The sequence below is a fragment of the Ursus americanus genome, chromosome 19 (genome assembly GCF_024610735.1).
Source record: "Ursus americanus isolate L20-20 chromosome 19, mUrsAme1.1.p, whole genome shotgun sequence".
Taxonomy (NCBI): Eukaryota; Metazoa; Chordata; class Mammalia; order Carnivora; family Ursidae; genus Ursus; species Ursus americanus.
Window position 1 is genome coordinate 52879850 of NC_142145.1, and position 8412 is coordinate 52888261.

Genomic DNA, 8412 nt, shown 5'->3' on the forward strand with positions numbered 1-8412 from the left:
CACACACCAAAAAAACTATACTCGGATGTTTATAATCACCAACAGCTAGAAACAATTTAAATATCCTTCCAGCAGAAAATGGATAAACACACTGTGGCTTATCTATAAAATGAAATTGTATTGTATGAATTGTATCCACGAAATGAAATAGTACTCAGCAAAAAAAAAAATCCAACAATATGCAACAACTTGGATGAACTTCAAAGACATCGTGCTGAGTGAAAGAAGCCACTCTCATATGGTTACATCTGATGTCATATAAACATTCTAGAAAACACAAAAATAGATGATGGAGAAAAGATCAGAGGTTGCCAGGGCAATGTGTGGGGGAAGAATGCGACCACAAAGGGACGGCACGAGGGAGTTTTTTATAGTGGTGCCACCGTCCCATATTCTGATTGTGGTGTTGGTTATATGAATCTATACATACTCAAAGAGTACATACAGACATTCAGGCTTATGGTATGATAAATTAAAAAATAAAAAATAAAAGGAGCTTTAAAGACAGAGAGAGAGAAACCAAGAGAGAAAGTAAACCCCATGCCTGGAATCAATAGAAAATAAAAAATGAAAACACTATTCATCCATCCTTTCCCTCTCCTTTCCATTCTATAAACATTCATGGCATCTCTATGCTCTAATACCTTAATTTTCAGGCTTAGGAGGGGGAAATATCATTTGCTAGGGTGGGAGGTAGAGGGAAGAAATATTAGGAAAATAAAATTTCCAACAGCATTGCAATGATAGGTAAAATATGGGTGTGTCATTTTTCTTTTGTAAACCTTATGTAGAAACCCACCTTTACTCTGAGCCCTGAATATCGGGTGGAAAAAGAAATGTCAGGAGTGAAAGAAAAGTGAAATCAAACAAAAACTTGCAAAGTATTTCAATATATGGTTTTCAGGAAAGGGAGACCATCATAGAAAGATGTGTGATGTAACCCTTTATAGCCACACCCTTCCCAGAAAAAGAAAATAGTTGTCAAGTAACTGCCAGGTCCACTGCTGTCTGAAGGGCATTCTAGACTTCTTTCCTATGATAGAACACTAAGCTAAGCACACTCTGGACTTAGACAAAAATGCTTTCGACAATGGTGAATTTTCTTAGCGTCTCTCATCTTTGAAAAGCAGGAAAAAACAATGAGCTAATCAACAATTATGATAAATAACTTACCTAAAAACTTATGCCACAAAAAAAAACTAATTAGAAAAATTATTCCAAGCCTTAAAGTAGAAGTTAGATAAACTGCTAATTGGCCTTTGAAGGAACAGTCCTTAGGCAGCTGGGGATCCTGGCTGGGCTGGCTGAGGGATGCCTCCAGTTCCTCCCTTAATCCTGCAATAAACACTTGGGAATGTGTTGGGGTGCAGGGTGGGGTCACACAGGCTACTTGCACCCTGTGAGTAACAAACAAGTAACGAGACTCTGCAGAACACAGTGAGGGGGGCAGGCAGAGGGATGAGGAAGCAGGAGCAGACATAGAGTTCAGGGTGGCCAGTGATGCCACCTGCCACCAGAAGACCCTCATGTCACACGGATGTCATCAACCACACCTGTAAATCACCATGGGGAACTTTGGGGGCCTGGAAAGTCCTGTCTCTGGAAAGATCTATATCTATATCTTCTAGCTGTATCTGTTGGCATCTTTTCATCAATCATGTCACTGCCAAAGGTCACAACAATGCAGGTATCATGAAGGCCAAGGCACCTCAATTCTAATTGCACTTGTGAATCAACACCAGGGCCCATTTTCCAGAGATGTGAACCTGGTTGAGGGGGTCCAGCAGCAGTACTTCTAACTCTCCTGGTGCCTATAATGATAGGAACCACTGCCGACACCACAGACCTTTTACTGTTTAGTTGACATTTCAGCATTGCATAGATATGTCTTTGAGGCATAATTTACCCCCACTACATTTTGAACATCTGTTACCCACTGGTCCGAGTTGGTGCTAATTCTTCACTAGGGAAGGCCTTTCGATTACTTTTTAATGCACACAAAGGAAGATTGTTGGATGTCCTGTGTGCGTTCTGCCTGACCTAGTACCATCAAGCAGAGAGGAAAACACTTTCTCTTAAGGCCTTATACTGTCATAAAATGTACAAAAAGATATAATTTGTATTTTTCATAAAAGTTCATTTCATAGGTGATTTTAACACGGGCTTTCTAACTGTTGATTATGTCATCCTGAACGCTGATCATGGATTGTGTATCTTCTACCTTCAGACTAATAGTCTCACTTCCCTCACCCAACTTTTTAGAAGGTAGCCTCAAAAACCAGCTCGTGAATTGCTGGTTCCCCTCACAGTGAATGGAAGCAACCTCTGTCAGGAGTGATGTCCTGATACGATCTAGCAATGAATACGAAGAAAAGATTCTGTTGGATCAGAAAATGCTTTCACATGGCCTTCTTTCTTCTGAAATTAAACAACCAAGAAAAATGTCAGGCTACATGAAGTGAAGACAGAACTATTGTAATTATAATTGGAAAGGTATAGAAAATAAGTAGAAAATTATCTCTTTTATAAGAATTAATTAAAATCTTGGTAAAACATTAAAAGACAATGTCTTATGATCACCTACTAAGTCTACAGAATTAATCAATTCACACTAGGCACATTGAGAGCAAGCCACCTCGTTACTAGCTCTCTAAAATGACCCATCTCTGGCTTCTTTAGAAGTTGAAGAACAAGTATAGCTCAAACACTAGAAAACGTCTTGTGGGCAAAAAGTTATAACCTGCTCTGTAAGAACAGCCTAATTGTTTAAGATTCAATACCCTTAGGTGGAAGAAATTTTTCATTTCCAAGAGAACCTTGGCAATAAAGCTGACAACTGAGAACTCTGCATGTTAGCGTGAGTGTGGGAGAAAGGGACCCACTTCACCTCCTTCTAAAGACTTCTGTGTGGCTCTTGAAGAAAGCCCGGAGGAAGACACAGGTTCCTCATGGGAAGCTCCTCCATCACCTGGGCTTCCTGAACAGCCTTTCACCTCTAGCTTCCCCAACCACCCTCTTGGCTTGCAAACGCTCCTCCAGCTCATCCCCAAAGACCAATCTCTTTTGAGAATTTTCCCCAAAACATTTTCTGGCAAAAGAAATGTTCTGGCTCATTTGGAACTTGTTCGGTCCATTTTCACAAATAATTGTGTGAAAGCTCACAGAAAGTAGGCTATAGCCCACCCTGGGTCCGAACACAGCACCTTCCCTGACAGTAAGTGTGTGAACAAATGGAAACTGGAGAAAATTTATAGGATGCTTTAGAACTCCTGGAAATGTGCTTACTTTCTTTAACAATTTACCAACAAATTTCTTCGTTTTTCTTAACCAAGTCCATGAGGACCATTACAGAATCTATGAACCCCTGGGAATTGTATATAAATTTAAGGTATGCCCCGCCACACACACACACACACACACACACACACACACACACACACACACAACTACACAGACCCTGGAGAATCTTTACAGCTCTTCTTAAGTCTTTAAGGTAACTGTAATATAAAACTCTGTTTGAAAAAGTCACCACTCTGAGTATATTTTTGTATAAGCAAGAAGGTGTAAGAGCTTCTGGAAATGGTTAAACGGTGACATGAGCCACCTAAGGCAGTCTCTATCCTCTAGATATTTATAAAAGAATAACAATTCTCAGTTCTGATTGCTCCAGATGACAACTTGCCTGAGAGCCAGAATGAGCCACGTGACTCTTAGAATATGAAAGCATTTAAACTAGAAGGTGATCAGAGATCATCTAGTCCAATCAATGGCTCTCCAACTGCAGAATACACAGAAGCACACGGAGGGCATATCAGGACACTGACCGCTGGGTTCCACTCCTACTGTCTGTTTATGCTTCTGTAGGTCTGGGATGGGGCCCAGGAACATATTCCTAAGCAATTCCAGGTGATGCTGATGCTGTTGGTCCACAGACCACACTCTGAGAATCACCGCCCTAATATTATTCCCTCATGTTATAAATGAGTAGACTGACACTTTCAGAAGGTGGGTGTGACCTACTCAAAGCAACACAGCCGAGTCGGAACCCTGGGTTCTAACCACTTGCTGATCAGCAGGGTCCTCTTCAGTGGGTCCTATCTGAGTCTCCAAAACTTGCAGATGACAACCACAGACACAAAAATGTCTCAGCTGGTGACATTCAACTATTTGGCAATACTAGTTTTACCTGATACCTGATAGGAACAGAAAGGAATCTCTCATTCTGCTTATCCCAAGCAGAGAGTTGAGAAAGAGGATTGTTTTTCGTCCCCTTCCTTCATTTAAATGATCAATCTCTTGTGGCAGTTTTATTGTTGTGGCTAAAATGTTCTTTTGAAACAAAAACATTACATCATCCTTCTGACAATGCAATAAGAAGATTCTTTGCATGAGGTCACGTCCATAGTGTTCTAATAAAGACATATTTTTTCATAAACACATTGAGTAAGTTTTCCAAAGTTATTTTGAAAGAGTATATTTTCCAGCATTTTGGAATCTCTCTCCCAGCTAGCTCTATGTAACAAGACCCTACATAAAAGCATGGTCTACAAGATTTGGCCTCAGTTGAAGGCTTTCATACTATTACCTTGCCCCAACCCAGACTGTTAGGGGTCTAGCTTCAGTCTCCTGTCTGTTCCTGACCTCCCTTCTCATGGCATCAGACTCTCCCCAAGAACCTTTAGGTTTTCACACGTTGATCTTCCTGCTTCTCAGATATTCTTCCTGCTTCTCTGACCTATACTCTGGACCTGTCTCATAATCTCCTTTCGGACTCAAAACATGAAAATTCATCACCCTATAGTATGACTTGGCTTCAGGACCCTCCCTTAGGAAGGGCTTCCATTTTCCTAATTCATCCTGACTACAAGCCTTTCGTGTCACATATCAGACTGACCGAGCTGTTGCCAAGGTATTATAGAAAAAGTGAACATGACACATGTTATAGGTGACATGTCCTTTTACTCAGCATCACAATGCATTAAACTACTTAAAATCATTTAGAAAGACTTCCCAGAATTTGTGGGGTTCTTTTTTTCTTTCTTTCAAAATGGAATTAATTTTCTACTTTTTTTAAATGAAAGATCACCTTTATTAATTATACTCTGAACAACAAATTCCATATTAAATACAAATAGAAAATAGAAAACCCCATAGATATTACATTTCTTCCAATAATAACCATCATAACTGGTTCTCTAGTATAGTGTAGTCAAAACTGAGGAAGGCTGTACTCACCCTGCAAACCCACTTCATTCTGGATGGGAAGTACTGAAGACCTGGTGGACCCAAGCCGTGTAACCCAGGAAGGAGATGAATCCCACCTTGCCAACAGTTTTACTCCTAGACACTCTCAAGCTGGATGGGACTTCATTTTCTGACTCTGACCTTCACAACACGCAAGACCAATGGAACAGCAGCATTTTATCACTGACATCACATTGGCATCATAAGCCTTTATTTGAGAACCTTCTCTGTAACAGGTCCTGCATATGCATTCTTTCTAATTTTTGCAACAGTTCTGCCAAAGGTGTAGCAACTTCTCAGGGCTTCACAACCTGGGAAATGAAAGAACTGAGATTTGAAACTGGGTCCCAGATTATAGTCTAGCAGTTCTCAAAGTGAGGTCCAGGAATCCCTGAGTTTCCTCAAACCTCTTTCATGGGTCAGCAAGGTCAAAGAATTATCTGAAAAGGCAACTGAAATGTTTCTCCTTTTTCCAACAGTACTTTGGTATAAAGCCGGATTTTCTTTCTTTTTTTAAAAGTTTTTATTTATTTATTTGTCACAGAGAGAGAAAGAGAGAGCACAAGTAGGGGGAGTGGCAGGCAGAGGGAGAAGTAGGCTCCCCACCGAGCAAGGCACCTGATGTGGGGATCCCTCCAGGACCTTGGGATCATGAACTCAGTTGAAGGCAGATGCTTACTGGCCTGAGACACCCAGGTGCCCCTAAAGCTGGATTTTCTTACTGTATTTTAACCAAAACAATATATGGCCACAAGCTGAAAGCAGACACAGAGGAGAATCCAGTTGTCTTCTATTCAGTCAGACATTAAGAAGATTTGAAAAAAAAATGTAAAGCAATGTTACTCTTCTCACTAAATTGTTTTGTTTTGGATAAGGTGGGTTTTTGTTTTTGTTTTCAAAAAAATATGTCATATGTGTTAACATAAAATGGGTTTACTAATATTATTTTTAAATGGATTAATACACATTTAAAAATATTATTGGTTTTGATTTCTAAAATGGTAAATACCCATAGGAATAGCTTACCTAAACAAAAGCTCTTTGTGGATCCTCAATAATTTTTAAGGGCATAAAGGACTATCAACCTCAACCACTGTTCTTGGGTAATACAACTTCGATTCATTCTATCACTTCCATTCCAGAAGGAAAGTTCTGATTGCTGGACATGGGCAGGTGGAAAGGAACACCCCTTGCTTCTAGAAAGCAGAACTCTTATTGTACCTGTTATTTATACCACACACATGGCACTTAGCTAAATGTACAAGCGAATATACGATCTTAGAAAACACACTTGTGTTCAGTCTCCTCAGTTAAACTGAAAGTTTCTTGCGGACATCAATGGTACTAACTCCCTTGGAATCTAGTACAGATTGAGTCTTGAACACAAATAGTGATTAATCGAAAAGTAAAGCAGAGTTGGGATCATGAAGGATAAGTCTTATGTAGGTGAGTAAAATGATGCAGAGGAAAAAGCACGTATAATGGAGAGACAGACTTAGTTCAGATCCAGACACAATGTTGATAAGCTACTGGATTTCTCTGAGCCTCAGTTTCCTTATCTGGGAGTCCCTAATTCACAGGGTGTTAGGAGGAGCGAATGTATCATGTATGTACAACAGCTGTCACGCAGTTGTCCCACAAGAAATAATTACTACAGCTGGAACGATGTCGGGTCAGTCCCAGAGCAATGGCTGCACATCCAAAAATCCCAATGCTTGAGGGGACACTTTCTCGAGTGAATTTCTCAACGCGCTGCATCTCCTGGCTACTGGTGTCATCATTAAGTTTACTCATTTTCCTGTACATGTCACTTCAGTCTAATGTTTAGTCCTTTAGAGATACACATACATTCTGTTCTTGGAACTCATTGGCAACAGAGATAAGCACTGGAAATACCCCCCCATGAGAAAAAAATAAATTGAATACCATACTACAGTGATATTTTCAAAGTTGTAAAAAAACCCAACAACATTATCAACAGTAGTACGACTCCACTTAGTGGTTGCTGAGTGGAAAACCTGACTCTTCAGGTTGGATGCAATATAAACATTTTCAAAAATGTGATTAGACGATGTTATGAAACATACTAAATAAAAATGTTGATCTAAAATTTAAGCCCCTGTTTAGCAAGACCAAAAGGCAAAAAAAAAAAAAAAAATTAAAAATGCAATTTCAGGCAGTAACTCTAGGTTTACTAACTGTGCAGACATCCCAAACCATTTCCTTTAAAATTCTTGCTTTGTTTTAACACCAGAAAATTGGATCTAAATCCATTTACCATAGGCCGAGAAAACGTTTACAATCTAAAACTGTATTTACACACATATGTAATGTAATTTTGCCTTTTAAAAATAGGTATAAAAGTAGGAACTTGTGGAAGATGAGAGAATGAGAAAGAATGTCTCCATTTCTCTAAGTTCCATGAAGCATCTGAACTACAAAAGAATCTTCTGAAATATCACTCTTTTGCTTTGCATTCTTATCATAAAGGAGTATATTCTCTCTAAAAGGAGTAATTTTTGCCCTTTCTTTAGATCTGTCCTACCTCTTTAACCTAAAACTTACACTAGGTGGAGCCCCTTGTCCAAGATTTGGAGTGATTTTTGAAAAAGGAAAGGAAAAAATTACCAATTGAAAGCAAAACCAAAACCAAAAAGGCATTTTTATCCTTTCATTTCTTTTAGCGATTTTCTTTATTTATTTGAGAGCGAAAGAGAGAGTGAAAGAGAGCGCAAGCACAAGCAGGGGGAGAGGCAGAGACAGAGAATCTCAAGGAAACTCTGTGCGGAGCATGGAGCAGGACACCGTGCTCGATCTGACCACCCTGAGATCATGACCTGAGCCGCACCAAGAGTCCACCGCTTAACCGACGGAGCCATCCAGGTGCCCCTTATCCTTCCATTTTTAAAATGTATCCCCCCAAAATACAGTACCACCAGAAAAGAATGTTTCTAATAATTAAAACCTTGACAATGGATAAGACCATTAACATCTGCTACAGAGAAGCACCAGTTAGTTGCAAAGCTACTGCTACGGGGTCAGCAGCCGTAAGTTTCTGAATTCAATGCAAATATTACATTTCATTTGGAAAGGGGGTATGGAGGGAATGAGGAATCAAATCATTTCTGGATACGTGTAAAGATATTTTTACAAGGTTAATGTTCTCCT